General features: G+C 40.8%; 1 protein-coding gene across 3 annotated transcripts in view; it reads left to right on the top strand.

The window, feature by feature from the left end:
- Positions 1 to 25,048, top strand: part of PKIB (cAMP-dependent protein kinase inhibitor beta) — a 55,351-nt gene that overhangs the window by 1,316 nt on the left and 28,987 nt on the right. Inside the window, exon 1 of one of the 3 annotated variants that reach the window (XM_039707818.1) lies at positions 395 to 487. The exons of the other annotated variants lie outside the window; for them this stretch is intronic. The gene's annotated coding sequence lies outside the window, so the exon portion shown is untranslated. Of the gene's footprint in view, positions 1 to 394; positions 488 to 25,048 lie in introns of those variants that run through there. 3 annotated transcript variants of the gene reach the window in all.

Genomic DNA, 25,048 nt, shown 5'->3' with positions numbered 1-25,048 from the left:
GGGGCGAGAGGCGCGGGCGGGTCCCGCTGCGGCCGGGCCGGGGCTGCCGGGGCTGGATCGGCCGGCCGGGAACATCCCGCAGGAGCGGAGGGGCCGCGCGCCCTGCGCCCGCCAGCCGGAGCGTTCCCGGCGGCGCGGAGTGCCCGGGTACCTGAGCGTCCCTGCCGGCCCTGGGCAGCCCTTCGGCACCGAAGGGAACGGGAGAAGTTTGGAGCGGAGGGCGGGCGAGGAGCGGGGAAGCTGCTGGGGAGGGTGGTCCCGTGGCCGAGCACCGTGCCCCAGTTCTTCGGGATAGGTCACGGGTGATCTGGCTGTGCCTCCCTGCCCTGGGTGCTCCCGGACTGACCGGGTTTAATGTTTCTTAGCGCCAGGTATTATTAAGCTTTCGGGGAAGCCGCTAATCGGTGTCATACATAGGCTGCCTCTCATCGGGAAGGAAACTGAAATGACTTTTTCTCCGGCAGAAAAGCAATCAGAAGTGCTCCAGGTGCGATTTTTAAGCACGTCTCCTTCCTGAAATTATGTTTAAATGGTCAAATTAGTCAGTGGTGGCAACACGAAGGCTAGAGAGTAATTTACTGATTAGGTATATTAGAACACGTATTTGAAATATAAGCCTTGCGCATGAAGTCCATCATTTAAGTTGCACGGACACGATAATGAACAACTAACATGCAGTTTGTGGATGCAAAATATATTCCTAGAAGGCCACTTAAAATGCATCACCGACTTTCAGCTTTCTGTGTTTGCAAGGAATGTCCCTGTATTTGGATCATATGCAAGACAGGAATTTTTTTATTCCTTCTGATTGCTACAGAATGTTGGCCATAATTGTTTCTTAATCCAGTTATAAATGATGCTTCTTAGCAGTTGTTGAAGTCATTTGTGGACTCACAGAATGTTGGCCATAAGAGAATTTTTCTTAATCCAGTTATAAATGATGCTTCTTAGCAGTTGTTGAAGTCATTTGTGGACTCTGCAGAGCAGGCAAGTGTTTTTAGCAAACAGAGAAGTGAAAAAGTATTAAAAATTCCTGAAGCAATGGATAAAATTACTGTGTACCTTTGGGAGCATTGTGGTTAGGATTGGTTAATGTGGAAGTAGGGCATATTGACTTACACAGTATAACTTCATCACCTTCTGTATCTAGGGAAAAAAAAAATGTTTTTAGCAATCAGAGAAGTGAAAAAAGTATTAAAAATTCCTGAAGCAGTGGATAAAATTACTGTGTACCTTTGAGAGCATTGTGGTTAGGACTGGTTAATGTGGAAGTAGGGCATATTGACTTACACAGTATAACTTCATCACCTTCTGTATCTAGGGAAAAAAAAAACATTTCTTGATGAAAAATTTGATCATAACAGAGACCTTAAAAACAGCTGAAGGAAAGACAATGACACTTTGTTTACCTTTTCTAACTGAAGAAGTCATGGGGATGAGAATGGTCTGAGATAGTGAGTTTTTTTGTTTCAATTTATAATACTCTTTTTGAAGTTTTGAAGTTGAATGTGCATGCCGTAATGGTTTTGAAATATTACATTGTGGTTGATAGCAAATACTTACATATTTAAGTAAGATAATTTGAACCTTAATTATAAATACTCACATAACTTCTAAAAGCACACAATTTAGTGTACTATTAGAGTGAAGACCTTGGTTTTGTAATACATCCTGTTGGAACAGAGAGCAGTCTCTTTTCTTTTTTTCTTTTTCTTTTTTTTTTAGTTAGATGTGTCATGTCAGTTACAAATTAAGGCAAAACAGCATAACACATCAGTATGCTATAAAAATATGCATTTAGTGAGTTTTTTGTTTCAACTTATAATACCCTTTTTGAAGTTTTGAGCTTGAATGTGCATGCCATGATGGTTTTGAAATACTACATTCTGGTTAATAGCAAATACTTACAAATTTAAGTAAGATAATTTGAACCTTAATTATAAATACTCACATAACTTCTAAAAGCACACAATTTAGTGTACTATTAGAGTGAAGACCTTGGTTTTGTAATACATCCTGTTGGAACAGGCAGTCTCTTTTCTTTTTTTCTTTTTCTTTTTTTTTTAGTTAGATGTGTCATGTCAGTTACAAATTAAGGCAAAACAGCATAACACATCAGTATGCTATAAAAATATGCATGAACTTGAAATTCACAATAAACTTTAAAAACATTGATGCAAATCATGAAATGCAGAGAAACTCAGGTCATATTGTTAATGTGTCTGAAAGTGCAAAACTCCCTTGTGTCCATTCACTGACTATCCTGTTAACAAATAATATTTTCTGTTAGTATACTGATGAAGGTTTTTAATGAGCCTTTCAGAATGTAACTGTTTCCTTCAGTTTCTAAAATGTGGGGTGGAAAAATCTGTGAGGAATCATTTGTATAGTTATCTCCACCAGCTAAAGATCATGTGTTCCCTGAACTCCTGCTGGCCTTTTTGCTGTACTTTGTTGATTTCTCCTCCTGGTGAAAGATGCCTCAGGACCACACTCAGTTCTCTGGGCGCAGCTTCCTCTTGACTGGTTTTGGGGGGAAAGTGAGGGACACTGGTGTGTTCTCTACACTTCATGTTCAAAGAGCCTCTGTGCATTGCAGCTTCTCCCTAGGGTACACCTCATTCTCTCAAGGAGTTTTGTGAGCAGTAGAACAGTTCAGGATTTTGGACTGATTTTTTGCACTCTGTGGCATCCAGACTGGCCACTCAGACCCGTGGGGTCACCCCCACCACTGAAAGGGGAGAATTACAAAAATAAATCCAAGTGATCTTGTCTGGTAGAAGTATTTAGACAGTCAAACATCTGTGTTAGAATGGATTAAGATTCTGGCATTTGCGTTTTTACAAGGGGATCATCCAGATTTTCATTGCAGCCTAAGAGTGTGGCTTAGCAGGAATCCTAGAAAGTCAGAAATGGTGATCTGTTTGTGAAAAGCTTCCAAATCTGGCTTTCCTCACGTGAAATAATGTCTTCTGTACTTGACTTTAAAATTCTAGTTTTAGAAGTTTTTCCCATTTTAGATTTATGTTTGTTATTTCTTCCCTTCTGCCCTGACTATATTAATTTCAGCCTGGTTTCCTAAGGAGATGAAGCTGAAACAATAATAATGCTGTCTGACTGATAGCTCCCCTCATTGCCTTGGTATATTTTGTTTACTCTTGGGGATTAATTTCTGCCAATAAAAGCAGAAGAACAGAGATTTCAAAGTGATGAAATTTTACAAACCTCAAGGCTTCTGGTGGCCAGGGAGATGAGGGAGATGCGGTTTATGCCCCCACTGAAGGAAGCACTGTAGCAAGAATTCAACTTAATAGACATCAGAAAATTTGTGTGGGTGCTCCATAGGATGCTGAGCTTTATAACTTCTGCTGCTCAAGGCTTGGTGATTATATCTTTCAATTCTTTGCTCCATGGGAGTGCACAGTTGTGGAAGTTTTGATCCTGCCTTTTTTTTTTCCATAGTCCTCTCAAAGTAAGCTCAATAGGTCTGAGATGTTTCTGATAATGAGCTATGAATACAAACCCTGTCGTTCCTCATCTTCATAATACAATCTTCATAAGCTGTTGTGTTGCTTTCCTTGTCCATAATTTAATACTTCCTGATACAGGGTTGATTGCCAGTAGTGCAATAATTTTCTTTGTTTTCTTGACTCAGTGCAAACACTCGATTACTGTGGTCACAATAAAGTCCAGCTTCTTCCACAATCAGTTTCTCTCAATTGCTTACAAGTTTTTGATTAGTCTTTAATTTGCTTCCTAGTGCCACTGCTGTTTCTTCTGGTTAAGGCTACATCTGAACATCCTCTTCTGCTTTTTTCTGCACAGCAGGATGCTATAGCACTCTCCCTGTGTCATGAGAAGGATAATGGAGGAGAAATATGAAAAGGTGTTGTGAGCTTATCTAGCAAGATCTTTATGAATACATGTGCTTTTATTGACTTTTAAGTGGTGGTTTTTGTTCTGATTATTTGTTTTGTTACACAACTGAGGATTGCCCATTTTCTCCTTTCTTGTCTTGCCAACATTAATAGCATCACAATACTTGTGTGTCTTTTCTCTTTCATTATCTCCCTATAAAATTACTGTGGGTAGGTTTCTTTGAGGTGGTTGTGTTTGGTTGATTTTTTTTTTTAATTTTTAATTTTTATTTTCTTTAGAAAGATTTAATAGTGTATTACGTTGATTTGCTATGTTTTTTCCTGTTGTAGAAATTCTATCAAATGGCCTTGCTCTCTGGGCATGAATGTACATATATAAATGAAATTAATTTAATAAAATGCTCACTGGATAATGTTGATTTCTTTGAAAATATTTTTCTGCATTTACATTGCACAAAGCTCTCCTTCTAGATCTTTTACAATCATTTATGTATATTAAAGCCTTCATTCCCCACTAAAGAGAGAGCACCACTGTGCTTCTAAAGCAATTCCATTTGACTTTATTCTCTTGTTTGATATTAGCAAGAGGAAGGACAAGGTGCCCAGTGATGTCTTTTTTTCTAGGAACAAGCACAAACCCTTCTGTGGGGTCTTGCCCTACCTCATGCTCTTGCACTTGGATGGAGCCAAACATCCTTCCCTGCTGCAAGGAGCTGGCCTCCCGGCAGCCCCACATGGCTCTCCCTGTGCTCCAGGTAGCTGCCACCCCGCAGCCTGGGCTGGGTGCCTCCCAGCTGGTGCCAGAGACAGCTCCCACAACAGTTTCTCACCAGTGGTTGCATCGCTCCCAGAAACGTGGGATGCAGCATCGTATGTAGGTGCTACCCAGCCTGCTTCATTTCAAATGCATCCAAGGGATGGATCTTAAAACCATGCCAGTGGAAGTGTTTAACTTGTGCTGTGGTGAAAGATTGGGTAGGACGTGCAAACTTGTGCCCTTACCTTGGCAGGGCAGAGAAGGGCAGTGGCATCCTGCAGAGAGGGAGTGTGGCCTCTGCCCAGAGACCGGGGCAGGGCTGGAGTGGGCTGGCAGCAGGAGTCCTTCACATGGTTTAGCTGTGGCTGAGGCAGTGCATCTGACTGCAGCCAAAAAAAACAGTCAGCAAAGGGAGGTGGTGATTTTACCAGGGTCAGGTTTGCGCTGTACGTGTGGAGACAGACCTTGAGCAGCCTTGGGATGTGGAGCTCTGGCCAAGTGCACCCAGGCTGAAGCACTTTGACAGGAGGATTTCAGCTGGCTTCCCAGAGCACAAAAAGCACTGAATATATGCAGCAGAGGTTTTCTGCATGTTTGCTTTGGTATGTGACATCTTTCCATGCTGAACCCAGAGGTAGAGGCAGTTTCTGTGCTGGGTTGCACTGCAAGGATGCAGCTCTGAATGAAAAATATTCCATTTTCTGCATCCCTAGGAAGATCCCAGAAAAACAATTGCAGATCAGGGATCACTTGCTTTTTTCTTTTTGATGCTTCTTCTTTTAATCTACAGATTAAGCAGTATTTACTACACATATAATTATAGCAAAGCTATCTCTGTTGTCTTTCCCCATCCTGTCCACATACTCCATCCAACAGAGGAAGGTGAAGTGGGTTTACAGTACACAGTGGTGTTTATGCTTGCAGTTCTGAATACCTGCTGAGGCAGAACAGAGGGAATAATTTGTACTGCTTTCCAGCCCACATGGACAAACGGGTAGCCTTTTATTGTAGCCTTTTTCAATTACCTTTGCAACCAGTTCACAACATTCTGTTGGAAATCCAGAAGTTTGTCCATAGGCTCCTGAGCAACCTGGAACTGTGATTAGTAATGCAGCTTTGGAGTTATTGAAATGTCCTTGGAAGATGTGCAGCATTCAACACCATACAACTTGGTGTTCTGTCTGTATAAAGTTCTGCCCTTTGCTCAGGCTCAATGTCCCTTTTAAGTTTTGTTTTGCCTGCTTTGGAGTCTTGTGTCATTTGTATCCTTTAGCTGAGCACCTGACCCATCTATATTTTATGTCCTCTTCATTACAAGGTACCTTGGTCTTGCTCAGACAGATGCAGAAGCATTGGCAGCTCTTAAATATTTCATACTAACTGATGAAATTCCTCTGTGGTATTTCACTGAGTGATGACAAAGAGATTGTCATTGAGATGATTCTTTACCCTTCCTCTGCCTTATCAAAAATAGCTTTAGTTCCTGGGCAATACATGGTATGCTTTGTTCATAAGCAATTTCTGTCTACAAAGGTAGATTTTATAGTTCTTAATTAAGGGAGTTTCCATTAAATAGTGTTGGTAAGATTTTTCTTGGAAGTATACCTTGGTATGTCTGTTCTGTCTCTTGCGGATGAGGTTTGGTTGGGTAAGAGGACTAAAGGAAGCACAAGATGGGAAGATGATGTCTAGAAATTCTGTCTCTGAAAATAGTGTTTGAATTAGAATTTCCTCCATAGTAAAAGGATATGGTTTGCCTGAAGTATACATACTTCTCAGGTCTTAGCCAGTTGTGAGTAGCATTGTTTGCTTTGGCAGATGACACAAAAAGTGTTAAGCGATCATATGGCACTTCATCTTGATTTAAGTCCACAATACAGTGGGAGTGCTGAAGTTTCTCTGCTGTTTGTATGAATAGAAACTTTGAGGACTGGCTTTATAAACTGCTCTAAAAAAAAAAAAAAAAAATGGAAAGCCACCCTGGAATTGAAGAGCAGGGCAGAGGTCTGCAATTGTTGCCATTTCTTCCAGAGGATGGATGGGATGCTGTCACAGAGACAACTTGTGATGGGAAGACTCTGATTTAGCTGCAACCCTGCCTGTAGCAGAGTCAGGCTTGGACACGGGATTGTGGTTCCCTGGACACAAGGAGTCAGATGATGTTGTGGAGTGTGTCACCTTTCCCGTTTCCTTGCAAAACAGGATGCACTCTCCTCCAGGGAAGGAGCCATTTTCTAGAGTATTGAAAGCATGATGGTCATGGCTGGAGTAGTTGCCCCATGAGGAAAGGCTGAGGGACGGGCTGGCTCAGTCTGGAAGAAGATGGCTCTGGAGGTGCTGACAGCAGCCCCTGGTACCACAGGGAGGGAGGTGATAAAAAGAGAGCCAAAGGCACAGGAGGCATCAGCTGGCCCAATCCAGAGAGGTTCAGATGGTGCACAAGGAAAAGACTCTGAGGAGGCAGGGTGTGGGCTGCCTGCAGTGGCGGTGCCAGGTCTGCTCCGGGGCATTCCATCCCCCAGGGAGCACAGCTGTGATCAGCCTCATCTGACCTTGACTGATGGACTGCTGACCAGTGACTGCTGGACCAGGGAATCCTGAGCCCTGTCCAGAGTTGTCCCATGACCCTGTCATTCCAAGCTCAAAGCTGAGCCTCTGAAAAGTTGCTGTGAAGCTTTTGTTAATCATCTATGCATGAAAAACATAACAGGGAAGAGGAACCTTATTTAACAGACTGAAAGAAGGCCAGTTGACAGTACCTTTAATAAGAAATAACAAATAGATGCTAGCAACAGCATAGTGGTTCGCAGTCCATGCCTTAAAATATCTTGCTAATACAGTCTGCCGTAGATATGGTTAAATTCAGTGTTGTAAAACAATTTCTAAGTGTATGACATGTGATCTATTTCGGACTTCAAGTCTAATTCAGTCTGCTGCAGCCTTTGTTCACTTAGGAAAATCTTTCTTCAAGGAACAATACAGTGTAATAAAAATGCAGGGACTTCTGTAAACATGTTTTGCTAAAGCTTTAATGTGATTGTTATGTTCTGTGTTCAAAAATGAAACACTGAGCCTACTGCTTTCTTGGAAGCAGGCATCATGTGCAATGGAGTGACTTTAAAAGAAAAGTCCCTAAGTGGGGATGGGGTCTTCCAATGTGTCTCACTTGTTTTTCTTCCTGGAAAGGTCAGGTGTTAGAAATTCTGTTGTTACCACCCTTCTGATATTTTCTCTAAATTTCTTCTCAGAAGAGCTGGATTGCAGTGAAACCTCTTGGTAACAAAGGCTCCAGAGAAGACAGCCACTGACTAATCTATTATTAAGACTGTGAGTTGCTTCTGTTTAACAAAAAAATACTAAAGAACCATGCCAAAAAGTAAACTATAAGCAATTGCTTCTACAATAAATGGAGCTTCATTTAAGCAAACATCAAGCAAAAAGCTCCTGTATATGTTGTCAAAGCTGTTTCATAAGCAGTGATTGAACATGTGTTCCCTGAGTAACATAAAAGAGTTGGCATTAAGAAGCCAGTGGTGCTTTCAACCACTTCCCCTCTCTTCCCCATCATTACTCAGAAACTGTCACTAAAAGTGCTTGCTGTTTACCTCAGAGAGCTTAAAAAAGCTTAAAAAATGAGTAAGTGAGGGTTGGAGGAATATTTGTTTTCTTTCCCCTTGTACTTGCATTTGTTTGCTGGAAAAGCTAGAATTGTAGAAAGAATTAAATTGAATAAAAATAATTCTCAGCCAATTTCTAATGGAAACAACCTATCATTGTTGTGATTGGAAGGTCTCCACTTGAACATAGAAGGTGTTTATCATAAGGCATGATGCTTTTAGGAGAAAGCATCACTGAAAAGGCAATGCTGGCTTTTTCTGCTCTGAATCGGTAGCTTTATTATTTGCAGTTTGAAGAGAGAGTACATGCTGTCCATGCAGTTCCTTTTATTAATGAGCAACTCACTTTTATGTTTCTTCTCTCCTTCTGGATTCTCATTAGTTACAGGTAGCTGGAAGTAACACTCCAAAGTAAAACAGAATAAATTGGATGGTGTGTTTCTCAAACAGATTTCCCAAGAGACTTGGTGTGTTCTGTTTTAGCAAGTTTTTAAGCTAAAAAAATTAAGATTATTATGATACTAATATTATTATACTGATTCATTTTGCTTTACTGAGTATTAAAATAACTCCAAATGGAAACCTACTTGCTGTAATCCCATTTTAGGAGATACAGTTTCTTGGGTTGAGTCAACTATAATAATTCACACATCCTAGCATGGAAATTGAATGTTGTTACAGAAACTTAGTTATCTTGAAGGGATGTAATGAGACATTCAGCTATATATTCATTGTGTTAATTAACTGGTTAACAATGCAGCCATTGCAGAGAGGTAAATTTTGTCATATCAAGGGAGAATGAAGAAAGTTGGAGGCCTCTTTAGTAGCAGTTGGTGGATTACAGAATATAGAAGAAAGCTGAACAAATTTATCCAGCTGATCAATTTTGCACATCCACATGAAGTGATATCCGCCTCATGATTCTGACAACCAAAAAAGTCAATTAAAACTTCACACCTTAATGATTTTAAAAGTTGCTTGTTCTTTAGATTTTTTGTAAAACCTAGAACCTGGAGTTTTGTGGCTTAAAATTAAATAAATACTCTGGAAGAACTGAAAGATGAGATTTAGAGATGCTCCTTTTTCTTTTTTTTTTAATAAAGCTTTTTTTGGCTTAATGGCTTGATTAATGTTTACTGTAAATATTAACTATGCATTTTTTCTAGGCATATATTTTGAGAGGTAATGGTTAATTTTTTTTTTTATCTGTATCTTGGCCTCATTTCTGTACCTTTTCAGAATTTAAGAAAAAGTATGTAAGATTAGAGGTGATTCAAAGCAAATTTTAAAAATGTCAATTTTAATTTGAATGGCTCACTGCCTCCCCACCCCACCTCTCACCTCTCCTCCCAGTGCTGTTGCATTTGCTTAAAGCCAACAAAAAGCTGGGATTTCCAGCCCAGGCTGCCTTTCAGTGCAGGATTGAGTGCATTTGTTACTGCTCTATTCCTGGTTGAGAACTGGAGAGCAGAGATAGCAGCCGGCAGTGCCGTCTCTGGGGCAAAGGATGCCTCCCGTAATCCCAGTTTCCTTGTTCAGCCTTCCCAGTGCCAGTGTTTCATGGGGGAAGCACAGCAAGGCTGACAGCCCGAGCTGCCATCTGACAGGAGTGACATTCCATGTACGGATGGCAGCAGATCCCTTGGCTGGGGCTGTGGCAGGGGAGGCAGTCCAGCCTTCAGGCTTAGAAAAGCAGGAACCCCTCAAAGATGGAATGTAATTACCATCTGAAGTTAAGCTGTTCCCAAAATGGGGATATTTGTTCAGATGTCTTACCAGGAGCTGGCAGGGGGATCCAGCTTGACTCCTCCTGTGCCAGTCTGAGCTGCTCCAGCAAGACAGCAGGTCCAGTCTATTCACACAACTGAACAAAAGAGGTGCAGGGTGAGACCTCATTCTGGTTTTGGGGCAAAGGCCTCCAGAGCAGAACACATAGAGACATGCTCTTTGGTTGGAGCAGGTCTTTTTAAGGCTCCATTTCCTAAGTGAGAATGTAGCATTCAGAAGCAAGAGGATAGATGGCTCATCACTAAATGGGATGTGATGAGGGGGAAGATGCTCAGCCTCAGGCAGCATGGGAGCTAAAAACAGCTCAGTGGTGTTGTGAGCTGTGTTTGCACAGTGCCAGCACAGCCACTGCTGAACTTGAGAAAGGATGGAGATGTTCTGGAAATGTTCAGAGGACCAAAATCCTCAGGGGGTAATAGCCCTGAAATTAAGGAAAGAATATTATGGCTTGTTCCTGTCTGATTTCAGTATGGGAGTTTCAAAAATTGTTAAGAAAACATGCGTATGAACTGTATAAAAGGCACATAAGCTTATTTTGAGTGAGGAATATACACAACGCTGTTCTCCTTTTTACATCTCCTCAGAAATTACCTTGGCACATTTTCTGTAGGTTTGTCGTTTTGAATTTAGAGGGGGAGGACGAGGAGGAAGGGAAGCTGAGGTGAGGAGGAAGGGAAGCTGAGAAGAGAGTGCTGCTGGGATATGACAGAGTTTAGCACTGGTTTGTTTGCAAGTGGAAGATGCAGAGGAGCTGCAGTGATGTGTATATTGTTAATTATGTTTCAGTGTAGCTCTGGAGTTGTGGATCCTAGGAGAAATGCCACTCTGAACAAATACGGCATTGAGAATTTGTTTGTGAACTGTACCATCTGAAAATATACTTCTCTAGAGAAAAACAGAGCTTAACTGTGCTAAACATTCAACAAACACTTATTGCAACTCCAATTTGAATGTTTAAACTGTGAACAAAATGCCAGGAAACACTCACTAATAATTCTGTGGCATCTGCTTTCTGGAGTAAATTGTGCCCTCATTTTCTAAATTAGAGGAACAAAAATGAGAGTTAATTTTTTTTTTTCCCTCAGGTCATGCTGCACTTGGTAATAAGTCACTGGTGAACAGCTCATGAGCTGTCTGTGCTTCTTGTCTTGGTTGTTGAGTTTACAGGATGTTTACTTGGAAGCAGCCCCTGTCTGTACATTTTGGCAGTGGGCATCAATGTTACTGAGCAGAGAGAGGAGTGAGATTAAAGGTCAGAATGGTTTTGTTTGGTAACTAAAACGGGTAGGATGTCTGTTGAGAAGAATGGTGGCTGATTAATGAATGTACTTTGGCAACAGCAGTTGCACTCAGGTGTCGTCTCATCTTTTGGGGGCTGTGGCACAGTATTCCAATGCAGGTACTTATCTTCTTCAAGGCAGAGGACACACTGAATACCATTTTAAATCTTGGGTAGCTCCATCCTCCACTAAAAAATTAATGGATGCTATAAAAATACCAAGGCTAGAATATTTCCTTTGGTCATAAATTTCCCATAGAAAAACTGCTCTGTATTCAACACTTTAATGCTGGGGTTGGTACTGATGCTTGAGTTTAATAGGGTTTATTAAAGTATCATCATTATTTGGAAGAATAAAATTGTCCTGGTGATTTTACATGATTTTGCACTGCATAAGCAGCAGTGTTGTGTGGTAAAGACTGTCTTATTTTTGTCTCCATAATTCAGGAAGAGCTGGGATGTTACAGTGTACTGGTGAAAATGTATATCCAGAAAATATACTGGTAATCAAACACAAATATCTGTAGGAAAGGTCATCTTAGTTATCAGATGCGTATGCCCTTTTCCCATCTACCAGACTGCTGTTTTAATGGCTCTGGGGTGGCACAGATTTGTGACTAATCCTTCCTTTGAATCAGCAGTGCCTACTGAGATAATGAAGGAATTGTTCAGTTTTAGAAGGATGGATGGTTCAAAATTAAAAAAAAAAAAACAACCAAGAAACAAACAAGCCAAACAGATCAAAAGAGCTTTTTTATTACACCACCAAACTGATTACTTCTAATTCAGAAATTCATTTAAGCCATTCTTATTTTTCATAACTTGATCTTGAAAGAAGCATCTCTACCATGTAACCCTGATTTTTTTCTGTCTATTTTTTTTTCCCCTGGGTCTGAGTGGTGAGAGCAGCTATCCAGTTAATCCAGAATGAGCTTCTACAAAGCCTAGATGTGTGGGCTCACAGTACCTCCAGGCAGCATAGCAAGTGCCACCTTATCCAAGGACATTAACACCACTGGCTTTGGCCTAACACCTCCACCTCGGCTTGGTGGATTTATGGCTATCTGTGGCCACAATTTCTGCTCATCTTCAGCCTTTACTTCAGCCTGATGATGAGCCACATCTTGCTGTCAGCATTGTTTTGTGCCACTGTCTAGGCTGTGGCACCTGAAAGATCCCCTCCACCTTGTGGTTTGGTGACATGGATGGTTGTGGGGCATCCTGCATTGGCAGTGTTCTGTGGCTGGAGGCCATCCTTCCTTTGGGGATCTTTGAGGTATGAGCAGCTTTTCCCATGAATCTCCAGCTTGTCCCTGCTAAAATGGGAAAATATTGCCTTCTAAGTTGTGAGATGAAGCCTTCAAAGCACAGAATAGACAACTGTGTCACCAGGGAGGCTTCTTGAAAGACTGAGCTGTTCATGTCTTCTAGTGAGTGATGTGCCCTGGATTTAGCTGTGCCTACCATGTGATAATAGAAATTCATTGTGAAATGTTTATGATCCCAGAAACATGTACTGACGTGCTGCACAAAGCAAGGGTTCTGACACTGCACACACTGGGCAATGTTTTTTCTCTCAATTTGTTTTTCCCTACAGCCCCTGACTCCAGGTCCATTCAGCTATTTCGGGTCACTTTGTAAGCAATCTGCAACCACCCTCTACTAAATACAGATTTCCTGGGTATGTAGGTTCAGCACATTTTCTTGTTCCATGAAATCTCAGAAAGGCTATTAGTAAATTCTGACTTTGATTTTTCTTTTTATAGTCATTTACAATTTCAGATAAAATTACCACTTGCTCTAGTAAAGGACTTTGTACTAAAAGGACCTTTGTAGTAAAAGGACCTTTGTAGTAAAGGACCTGCAGCTCACTCTCTTTTGACTAGGTTATTTTATGTGTCAGTTTTCAATATCTGCCTGTTTTTCAGCCTTCAGTTCTGTAGCTGAAAGATCAAAATTTCAGGAGAGTAGTTTATTTGTAGAGTTGCTTCCTTTTTCTTCACGTAGATACAATTTTCATGTAAATATCAAGTATTATGACAATCAGCTCCCAGATGTGATCAAAGCACATATCTCTAAAGACACAAGTATTGTCTCTTTAGAGATATGCCTGCTCATGACACTCAGTGACCATGAAAACTGAGAGGATGCTGTAGGACTGGTTAACTTGATAGATCCTAAGAGCATGTGGTAGGAAGAGGGTTAGGCACAAACCCCTGACTGACAGTATTTGGGGCAGAGAAGCTTTTGTGCTACTAACAGACACGATAGTTCTGCTAAATACCTGGTCTCTCCTCTCCTTCTTGCTGCCCTGAGGATTCTTTGGAGAAGCAAAACATCACTAAGGACACTAGAAAAAAACTCAAAGCGCTGTATGACAATTTGGCTGTAGAGCCTGGACGTCCTTTTGTGAGAATGGACATGCTTGAATTGTTATGCACAAATATTTTTATGATATTGAATAAAACACTGAAAGGAACTTGGCTGAATAGAGGGAATCTTAAGGCCCTATGCCATGTGTCTCTTCCTTTCTGTGAGATGTATCCTGCCCTGTTTCTGTTTCAAGAGGGTTTTATGCATTTGTTTGGAAACAGTGCATCCTTAGAAGAACTGTTTAACAGCTCTTGGAGTTTCCTGCCTGGCAGGGTATTTTTAGCCAGCTTAGACCCACAACTCATCGAGACCTGAGGAATGGGCCACCCAGGACTTGAAGGATAGAGTTTTGCATTGGTACCTCTCTGCCTCGTGGAAGTTGAAGGTAAATTAAGGTGAATTTGGCTTCTGATATGTATCAGAGCATCTGTTACAAATCATGCCTGGCTACAGTAGCCTCTCAGAGGGATCTCTGCAGCACAGTGGTACACTGGCCCTGCTTTTTTTTAGATGTCCTCCATAGCAAGGGCAAATAAAAAATCTATAGGTCTGCCTGCTTGTCACTGCAAAGCTGCATGGTTAATTGATGTGTGGCCTGACCATATGCTTATTTAGAGCATGTGAAGTGTGTTCAGAATAAACATTCATCCTTTTCCTCAGCATAGGTGAAAGGAAGAATTCACTCCTGGAATGAACAGAGGGAATGTTGTTGCTGTGCATACCTGACAGAGATGGACAAGGAAAAATACCTGGTGAATTAATATCAGAATTATGTTCACTCACAGGCCACTAAAAGCTGCACAGGTAGTCTCCCACCATTTCAGTGGTGCACATACACAGCAGAGAGAAGAGCAAGAGCACCACCACATTGCCTGAGGTTTGCTGTCACTCACCTGAGTCTGCAGGTGACCTCCAATTGTCATCCATGTGATACCCCACGTGCCAAGGCTTTCTTCCATTGTTTTGTTTCAGGTTTGATCTCTGTGACACCAGAAGTGGAATATCACGTGGTCAGTCACAGCCTGTGAGGTCAAAAGAAGCATTAGCAAATGCAGTTACAGGGCCTGTCTGATGGATACCCTTGTGCTGACAGACACGGGTGTTCTTGTGCAGGACACTGCACGGGGGAAAGGCAGGAGAAGGTGCAGTGACAATGTGACATGAAATTAGAAAGGGCAGCAGTGTTTGAAGAGCCTGTGAGGCTTTTCATCCAGGCTTCAAGCTAATTGTTTTGCCATTAATACTAGTTATCTGATATTAGCATCTCACTGTTGTTATTTGCTACATGCAGGTATAAGTACGATGTTTTCAGGACATGTAAAATTACATTCCCTTACTGATAGCAGCATGGAATCTTGCATGGAGGATTGCAAAGCACTTGTAAAAATCCTGTTTATTGAATGAAGCCATAATTGCCTATGCAGAGGTTAGGGCTGGAGTTTAATAATTCCTGCTTTTCGTCACTGCTTTTTGCAGAGATGCTGTTGTTCCAGAGAGTGGTAGGGGACCCCTTGGGCTGCAACTGTGTCTGGCCTGCACAGTGCAAGAATAAAGACTGAAGAAACCCCTTTTCCACTCCTACTGTCTCTCTACATCTCTTCAGGGGTCAGATATGATTCCTTGTCTTCCCTGGGACTGCCTCCCCTCACCTCCAAATGCCATTCAGCCCTCAGAGAACCCCCATGTGTTGCTTGAGTTAAACATTGCTTTAGATTGCTATAGTTAAACATTGGCAAGTGACCACATCCTGCAGCTATCCATCTAGGGGTCTGTCTGACAGAGGTTAGGGCTGGGTTTAATGATTCCTGCTTTTCGTCTCTGCTTTTTGCAGAGATGCTGTTGTTCCAGAGAGTGGTAGGGGACCCCTTGGGCTACAGCTGTGTCTGGCCTGCACAGTGCAAGAATAAAGACTGAAGAAACCCCTTTTCCACTCCTACTGTCTCTCTACATCTCTTCAGGGGTCAGATATGATTCCTTGTCTTCCCTGGGACTGCCTCCCCTCACCTCCAAATGCCATTCAGCCCTCAGAGAACCCCCATGTGTTGCTTGAGTTAAACATTGCTTTAGATTGCTATAGTTAAACATTGGCAAGTGACCACATCCTGCAGCTATCCATCTAGGGGTCTGTCTGGGCTTCTGACCCCTTTTCCTTCTCATCATAGAGGGATTTCATAGAGGATTTTAAAGAGGGATTTAGTTTTGGAACTGCTGACTTCAGCTCTCACATCTATGCTGATGGCTTTATTAATGGTAGAGGCATCACATAAACTGTCATCTCCTGCTCTTGACTGCCCAATATCAGAGATGTCTCTGGAGATGTCTCTGTAGACAGGAAAGCAGGTGTTCATTCTTTGGGACATTTGACTTTTAAATTTCCTCATCATCACCTTGCTTTTAAGGGCACTGTTAAAGGGTTTGATTACTTGTGTTGGTGCCCTTTCAGAAGGGCAGCACTGCAGGGCTGCCTCTGCAGACACCAGCCCAGAGTTGCTGGGTTTACAGGATTATCAGTATGGAAAAACCTGTATTCTTTATCTCTTTGTGCACTGTGAAACTTTCCATTTTACCATTCAAACAGCGTTTAGCCCAAGTGAAGGGGTAACACAATTTCAATAGGAAGATAAAATTGATAATCTTAGATTCTTTTCTGATTGAGCTCTTTCAGTCTTTAGAGTGCTTTTGCATTGTCTAATGCTTCTTTGAAGTAAAAAAAAAAAAAAAACTAAACTGAATGAACAGTTAATAAGATCCTTTCCCATTTTCATCAGAAAGCTGATGGCTTGTTAGCACAAAATACCCTTGTAATTTTCCACTTTCAAATTCTGCTTTCTACCTCTCAAAAATCAGCAGACACAGTAGACTTCTTGCCATAGGAGAGAATAGTCCTTCTTCTGTGCAGGAGATTGTTGTGGGGCTAGTTGGAGGTTATCTCACACACCAGCTCTGGAGGTTGAAATCAAAACTGAAAATATTTTTTGTAGTCTTCTCTTTGTTAGAAACTTGAGTTCTGCCTTGTCACAGAAAGGAATAGGTTTTCTTAAACCAATGTTGAGTAAATGACTTGGACTTCTTTTTGGTATGGAAAGGAAATTTTTCTTTTGCTTAGAACTGACATCATGGGTATTTCTTCTGGGGAGTTTGTTTTTGTTTCTATACTTTTGTCCAGAGCAGTTGGGAACAGTTGAGGTTTTTATCAAACGGGTATTTAGTGTGTAGTGTCTTGCTGCTGAGAGAGGTCAAAAATAAGGGAAAACACTATGAACATGTGAAGGTGCTTTCTGCTGTATGGTCTCTGTGCTCAGCAGCTCACGAGTTACTTGAGTAAGACATAATATTTTTCTGTTTAATAGCTTTTGATAGATTTTTCTTCCTTCAGGTTTTTTATAACCTCCTCAACATTATCGATTACCTCCTGAGCCTCCCACTCAGCTCTTTAGATTGAATGCAGTTTTCATATCCAGGGTAGATTGCCACAGACATCCAGAAACTGCTCCCTGAAGCCACCTTCCTAACATCAAGCAAGTTCTGTCTTGGAAACAATTGATATTTGTTGCCTTTTAATTCTGTGAATATTTGAAATGCTAAGATTATGTGTAACAGAAAGCAAACCATAAATCTGTGGAGGTGTGTGAATTTGCAGTGTTGGTTTCTGACAGACATCTGGCCAAGTGACAGGACATCTGGAATGACAGCACAATCTTCCCAAAGCCAAGCCTCATTGCTGCCATATTTCACCTCTCTTTTGAATGTTACTGTTGTCTCATCATCACCCTCTGCAAGCTGGTGAGATTCCCTCCTTGTCCCTACCACAGCTGTTGCCATTGTATTCTTGTCCACCTCAGGTATGTGGAGATGTTGCCAGTTTGCCAGTTTTGCTCATTGCAGGCTGAGCAGTTTTGAAGGCAAAAGCATTGCTCTTGTGCCTCTCAGCACACACATAAATAGCGGGAGGTGAGAAGTGGTGTATGTGCAGTGAACACCCCTCAGATGACCTGTCTGTGGATTATGCCAGTGGTTTACAGTGAGATGTCCCAGAAGAAAAGAATGAAACAGTAATTACTTACAACTGTGGAGAAGAGAAGAAAGGAAGAAACAGGAACTCTGCTCTGTTGGGGAAAACAAAGTTACTCGGTGTAGCTGAAGATCTGAAGAAAATGTATGTTAACAAAACATCTGAACTTGTGTAATTAATACTTAAAGTCTAATTACAGCAGATTATTTTTATACTCTATAATTTAACTTAAATTCTTAGAGATTCCACGAGAAGTGCAGCTACTCAGCAGTTCTGCAAATGAGTAAGTAACTCAGTATGTACTTACAGCCAGGACTGTTAAGGAAATGTTGCTTAATTAAGCCTCATTAATACAGACAGTTCTGGTTTTAAAAAACCTTTTTCTGCTGCTCAAAACAATCTTCACGTATTGCTCATTCCTGAATGTTTAGAACAGCTTTAGAGTTTTAAATGCTTATCAATAAATATTAATTACACTGTGTATGGAAAGTTTTGGGGTCTTTTCCCTGCATCAGTAAAATTTCTTCTGAAAGTAGAAGGATGTCCTTATGCAAGTTGCTGGTAGAGGAAAGAACTGCAACTGTAAGCAAATTTGGCTTAAGGATAAGATAACCTACCAAGCAGCTATAGACTTTTTTAACCTTGATAAAAGAACTCATGAAATGTCATTTTTTTATATATTTCACTGCAGATGATGCTTATGGCATAAGTTGTTTAGCTTAATAGTTGCAACAATGGGTCCAGAAATTGAATTGACCTCCAGTATCTGTTCAGATGTAGAGCCCACCTCTCTCTATGTATGCGAATGGCAAAAATGTGCAAATTTATAAGCTCCATCCATTTTTGAAAGATAAACTCTTCAAATATGGTTTTACAATGTAGAAATCTTGCCTGCCAATATCCTTCATGCTCAGCAGAGGCTGTGTGAGGAAGTTTAAGTCATTGTGCATCCTCTCAGGTTTCAAAGAGGCTTCACAGAAGGCAGAATTACTTGCTGCTAGTTCAAACCTGTTCAAAATTCCCTTCTTTGACCCCTGTCCAGCATTTGAGATCCTGGAAATGTTTCCACTGATGTAAGCGTGAGTTGGATAATGTATTCAGTCCACCTTAACATCACATCTTTATTTCTTCAAAATAGGCATCTTTTTTTTACTTCAAAGCCTCCAGAGACCGGGCACACACTGAAGCAGGGAAACAGTGCTCCAGATCAATGCAATTACACAGTGCACAATCTAAATTGATATTTGTGTAATTCAGAAGAAAGAGCAAGTTTGCCTCTTAAGGCCTATAAGATGCTGTAATTGCAGTAATGGAAACAGGAAGTGTGAAGGAGAAGAGTTTGTGTGTAGGCTGAAGTTTGGTCCCTCCCCTGCAGTGGAGCTGAGTTCAGCCAGCAATCTTGTGCCTCTCAACAACTGGTATAAAATGCCTCTTAACAGAGATCAGCACCTAGGAGGCTTCTCCTAACACAGATGGAAACTCAACTGAGGGCAGAATGAGGCAGCAGTTACCATGAATTTTCTCTTAGGAGACTGTCACAGAGGAGTGGTTTAGGTCACTTAAGGAATCACTGATAATAGCAGCAGCAGGTATGACCTGAATTTGGGAAGGTGCATCTTGACAAAATTCAGTGGCAAGGTTCATTCTGTGACTGGCTACGCAGACAGAGCATACAGAGCAAACTTGGATTAGAACCAAACTTTAGATGATTTACGTGGGGGGCAAGGATGCAAAATTATAAAGATCTAAAAGGTAAGGGAAATTATCCCAATGAGTCGTGGGTTTCTAAGAGGATCCCCTTGCTTTCTAAATTCCTATTGGAGTGTTGGTGCAGCTGAATTCAGTCTTAGTCCCTGGCTTGGTCAATGATTTATGTCTAAAGGATTTCACAGGGAAATACAAGGAGTAGTGCAGGCTGTCTGTCTCCAAATGTGTTTGAGCCTTTTTAAGCAATTTCAGGCCATGCTGCCAGCAGCAAGGAGGTGAATTTGTGCCTTTCTTCCACACTGCTTCAGAGGGATGTTGTTTTTTTGATGTTTTTGAGTGAAAATTCAATAAAGCACATTAACCTCATTAATCACAGTGTGAAGAAAAACCCTGTCAGAGAATCCAGGCTTTATCTTTGACTTTTGCTTTTTGAGACACTGAAAGGAAGAGAAAAAAACACATCAGATGTGTCTGAGTGATAGCGCTGAGACTCAGAAATTGTAACTGGACTGAGGAAAAAACCTTTACCATAGGTGCCAGGAATGGAAGTCTGAATCTGAAACTTGAAAGGCAGACTGTCTGACTTGTTTTGCTGGAAAGGTCTGCTGTTCTGATCCTGTTTTCTCTTTATTTTTATTAAGTTGTTTTTTTCACTACTATCTTACACAAGTGCAAAAGGAAAATATATCATTAAATCTAGTGGGTTTGTGTTTGTACTTGTATAAATAACTCTTTAGCAAGCTATTTATTAGTTATTTCTACTGCACAGCATCAAGTGATAAAAAAGACTCCCAGTAAAGATGTGCCTACACAAAGATTGTATTCGTAAGGGAGCATTAAAAATGAACACCAGCCTGAAAGGCAGATGCCGTGTCCACTATCTGGCATCTGGTATTTGAAGTTCATGCACATAAGGATATTAGCAGCCTTATCAGAAATCATCAGTTTAGCATATATTTCAAAACTTGCAGTACTGATAGCTCCTACAGCACTGATGAGTCGGCTGCATAGAGGTGAAAGGTTTCTGATCTTCTGTCAGCGAAAGCATATGTAGACCTGATAGAGAAGGTAATGACAATATTCATGGCAGTTTTGACCCTTGCTGCTATTTTTTTGTGCTGACCCTTCATTTATAAATGGATATGGGAAACAAATGAATCATCATTTTGTGGTGGCAAGTATAAGGTTCAGCTTCCAGGCAGATGTGCATAGCTAATCAGTTATTGATGACAATGCTCTTCCAGAGCGAGGGTAGACTGCATTTGTGTGTTTCACTGTGTGGACTGTGGTGTTGTCTTTAAACCATGGATTTGGGAAGGGCAGGTTTTGAGTACTGTTTCACAGGCTGATAAAGCACAGGAAGCCATAAGAGCTTACTCAAATCCTGCAACAACTCTCTTGCAGTTGCCTGATACTCCCTTGCCACTTGCCTTTGCAAAAGATATTGGACATAGTGGAAGTATGGTTTCTGATCCCAGCCAAAATCAAGGGAATCAATGGATCTCTTCTGTCATTGATTATGTGCAGATTGAAAATCATAATTGGGCCCTGCCACAGATTAAAAATCCAATATACTGCTAAGGACATCTTCATTTTGATTTTGGAGCTTTATATTTCTGTTGTTGGAGTCTGTTGCCCTGTTGAGCAATGCTGCCATTTACTGTGAGACACACGTCAGAACCACACTGAATAAATGCAATTTCCACACTATGAAAGCAGATTTAAAGCTGGACTTCCTCATATATAACAAGACTGCGTGACAGCTAGTGCTGACTTGTAGAACATCACAGCAGTATAAATACCTGGTACAGCTGCTGGGAGTTATTTGCATAACATATTGAGGTCTGAGAACAACTGCCACAAATTTTACATATCATCAATTCCCTTTATTTTTCTAGCATCAAAGCAACATGCCTTGCTTTTCTCCTGAAATACATCTGTAGGTAGAGGCCAATATTATACTAAAATGGGAGACAACTGGATTTTTTTACCTACCTGAGCTAAACAAGAACAATTTGACATTTCAGTTGGATACATGCAAAGTGACATATATATATATATATATATAAAATAAACATGAAGTTGCTGCACTTTCTTTCCTGATAGCACTCTTCTTGAACAGCAATAGTCACATCTTTTTCCTAAGTGGCCATCTGATGAGTTAAGCAGTTAGTTCTGGATATAACCAGAAATAAGTTTTGGAATATATATATATATATGTAAAAATTTTTGGAATATATATATATATATATATATATATATATATATATATATATATATACAAATAAATTATGGGAAAAAATATATAATATAACTGGAAATAAGTTTTGGAAGCATTTTCCTAATCAGCTTTTGTGTGCAGTGTAGACATGAAGCTCAAACCACCTGCGGCAGCAGTTCCTGTGCACATAATCTGTTGTGGTTGCTCAGCAGTGAGGAGGGCATGGCAGAGGGGAGCCTGTTCTAGTGACTTCAGTGAGCTTATGAAAACATGTCTTGTTACCTCCTTGGGCTTATGTGGTTTTTCCACGCATCTCCAGGATGCTGAAAGAGTTTCTGTGCAAGTTTGTTATCAGTTCTATGGCAGTTAGATACCCAGCTTTTTTCAGTCAATGCATTTGCAGATTCAGTGGCTCTCCTGTTCGGAAATTTTACTCAGTAAAAGAGAGGCACTGTCAGAACAGATGATTATAGCTCTGAATTACTTGAAAAAGTGAATGTAGAGGAAATGGAAGATGACAAAGATGGAATCCATCTAAAAAAAGTCTTTTTCAAAGGAAAATTAAGAGGCAGACATTCAAATAATGAAAGTAGCAATAACTTGAGATAGAATTGAATGGGAAATAACAAGTCTATGTTGGAAATACTGCTGAGACTGTTGAACTTTGTGCATGAGGTATTTTCTGTGATTATTTGTCCTTACTGGGATAAGAGGAGGTGGCAGACTGTTGAAATAGGCAGAAGAGCAGTCACAGCACAGAGAACACAAAGGCTGTTGGGCTGGAACTGAGCTGAAAATAAAACAACCTGCCAGAAAACCACAAAGACTTTAGCAACTACGTCTGCTCTTTGCTGCTGGATGTGTCTGGAGGGCAGAATGTGCTTCAGAAACCCAAAGTGCCAAATGGAGTGCAAACATGACTTCCTTAAACATATTTTTCTTCTTGTACCCCCATGAAGGAATACAACTCTAATAAATGAAATTAAATTGCAGATTTATAAAGCAAAAAGGGAGAAAGAAGCTGATTGCATTTCTGGAGTTTTTTAACCTTTGAGGGAAATCTGTTGTCCTGGGAAGGTGGGGGGGCACTACAAGTAGGCATGTTTCTATTTTGTTTTAGTAACCAGAGCACGGTTATATTCTCAGAAGCCACAGTTCAGGCTCCGGGGGAAAAATGCAAAGTATCATTTACATGCCAGCTGTACTATGATGTTTGTCACTCTTCTTTTATTTTTTATCACTGTCATAAACTTATACAGGATAGAATTGTATGGAGGAAGAATCAGATGAAAAGATGGTAAGGTAAAACTTTCATTTTTGTTTTAAGAGAGCATCTTCTTAATTTCAGAAAGAAATCTCCATCTGCAGTTTTCCAAGAGGCTGTTTCTTTAAAAAGATATTTTCAAGATTGATTGGTATCAGGTGTTCACTGCCATGTGATGCAGGTGTTACCATGGTGACCACTCCACTCCTTTAGGTAGGCTGTCAGAGGCTATAATTGTGCTTTAAAAATCCTGTGTGCAGTATGATAACCTGCACGGAAATAAGCTGTAGCCTTGCCCAGACACTGATTTTTTTGTCTCTGAATTTGCTGATTTGTGACTGCAAGCCACAGAAGACTGTATACCGATGTTAGGGGGAGATTTCTTTCCTCTCTCCCTTTCCATGAGACAAACAAGCTCAATAGCCCTACAATATAATGGGAAAGATTAAATTATTTTAGCCACACTTCCTCCACAGCCCCATTTGAGTCTGTGCCCCCTTCTGGTCTCAGGCCAGAAGATAAAGCTGGTTAGAGCTCTGCTGTGTCTATGTGGCTCTGCTTGTGTCTGCCTTCTGCTAGGGCACGTGAAAAAAGGTGTTTTACTGACACAGTGGCGTCTGTGTGGCTGTACTCCAGACAGAAGCAAGCCTGAAGTGCCTTCTCTGCCTTTGGCAAATCTCTGACCAGGGGTTAAAATTGAATTACCTTTCAAAATGCTGCTTGCTGACCCTTGTATTTCATGGATCCTAATGCTACAAACACTCATTTGCCTTTTTACAGTGCAGCTGGCAGCAATGCTATACTCATTCCTTAGCTTCTGCAGGATTAGGGACACAGGTGCTCCTTTTTCCATACACTGCTTATGTCTGTGCAAAGGTAGTTTCCATTTTGCCTGCCACAATCTGCATTTCTGCTTCAAGCCAAGTAAGTTGTAGTTGACACAAAAAAGATTACAATGCTTATTTATTACCTTGAATTCTGCATAGTAAGTTGGAAGGTAAAGAGAAAAGTTGTTAAAGAGCGAGGAAATTATAAGGATGGGTTGAAGGTCAAGATGCAAATGCTGAAAGTGCAGTAGAGTTAGAGGCTATTGTGCATCCTGCCCCAATTCCTCTATATCCCAGCTACTGCTTCTCAGCAGCAGCCAAAAGTCTCAGGCTCAGCTTCCTATGGATGCCCTTAGGCAGGACGGTATCCTGGGAACCATGTTTTTTATAACTGGCTGTATCTTTGCTCTGTTGGTCTCCTCAGAGGGCCTGGGTTCAAGACCACAGCAGCAAAATAGCCCTACAAGAATGACCTAGTGTGTTGCAGGAGATTGGATGTCAGGGAAAACTCTTACTATTAGAAAAGAACATTTCCCCAATTAAATAAACCTTTCTGATTAAGTCTTTCACATTTTTAAAATTTTAATAGGGCTCGATCATTTAAGTTGTTAAACAGCTTTTACCTCACCCCAGCAGGGGTAGAGAATTGTAGACATCACCAGTACTCAGTACTCTGCAGAGTTAAGAACAGAAAGTTCTTAACCATTTGGACCTTCTGTGTCCTAGTAGTCTCTCTTAAGCCTCCAACTGCTATTTTGAAAGACAAAATTAGAAAATAAGATGAAATAGGTATTTATGGTATTTATAGTTGTACAGAGTGCTTAAGAATTTGTTTTTAAGGATGCAACTATGAAAACTGGACGTGCAATTGAGTGTGTACTCCAGCTGTGCAGTACAATGGTGTAGTGCTACAACTTGGATTTCAAGTGACATTTGATTGCTTAGTGTGCTTCGGTTTATTGATTTTACATTACCCTCTTTTGTATTTGAGATGTCTTTTGCTAGGTGTTAAGTGGGCTTTAATACCACACATAAATGGAACACCTACACATAGTTGAAGGTGAGTGTAATTAGCAGTCCTCTAGGTCAACTTTGTCATGTCCCCACTGTGTGAAGTATGTGCCCTGCAGCTGTGCTGGGCATCTTTTAGACACCACAGCCACTCCAGGGTTCAGATTCTTAAACTGAAATTTCCCATTGACTTTTAATTAGATTAATAAATTAATGTGCAATCAATGAGCTGTAAGGAAAATTTCCGAATATAAAAACAACTACACCAGACCCTAATGCAGTCATCGAGCAGTTTGAATAATTAAATATCAAAA

This window comes from Passer montanus, unplaced genomic scaffold (genome assembly GCF_014805655.1).
Source record: "Passer montanus isolate IOZ18808 unplaced genomic scaffold, ASM1480565v1 scaffold2, whole genome shotgun sequence".
Taxonomy (NCBI): domain Eukaryota; kingdom Metazoa; phylum Chordata; class Aves; order Passeriformes; family Passeridae; genus Passer; species Passer montanus.
Note: the sequence above shows the minus strand (reverse complement) of the source record. Positions and strands in the feature narration are given on the sequence as shown.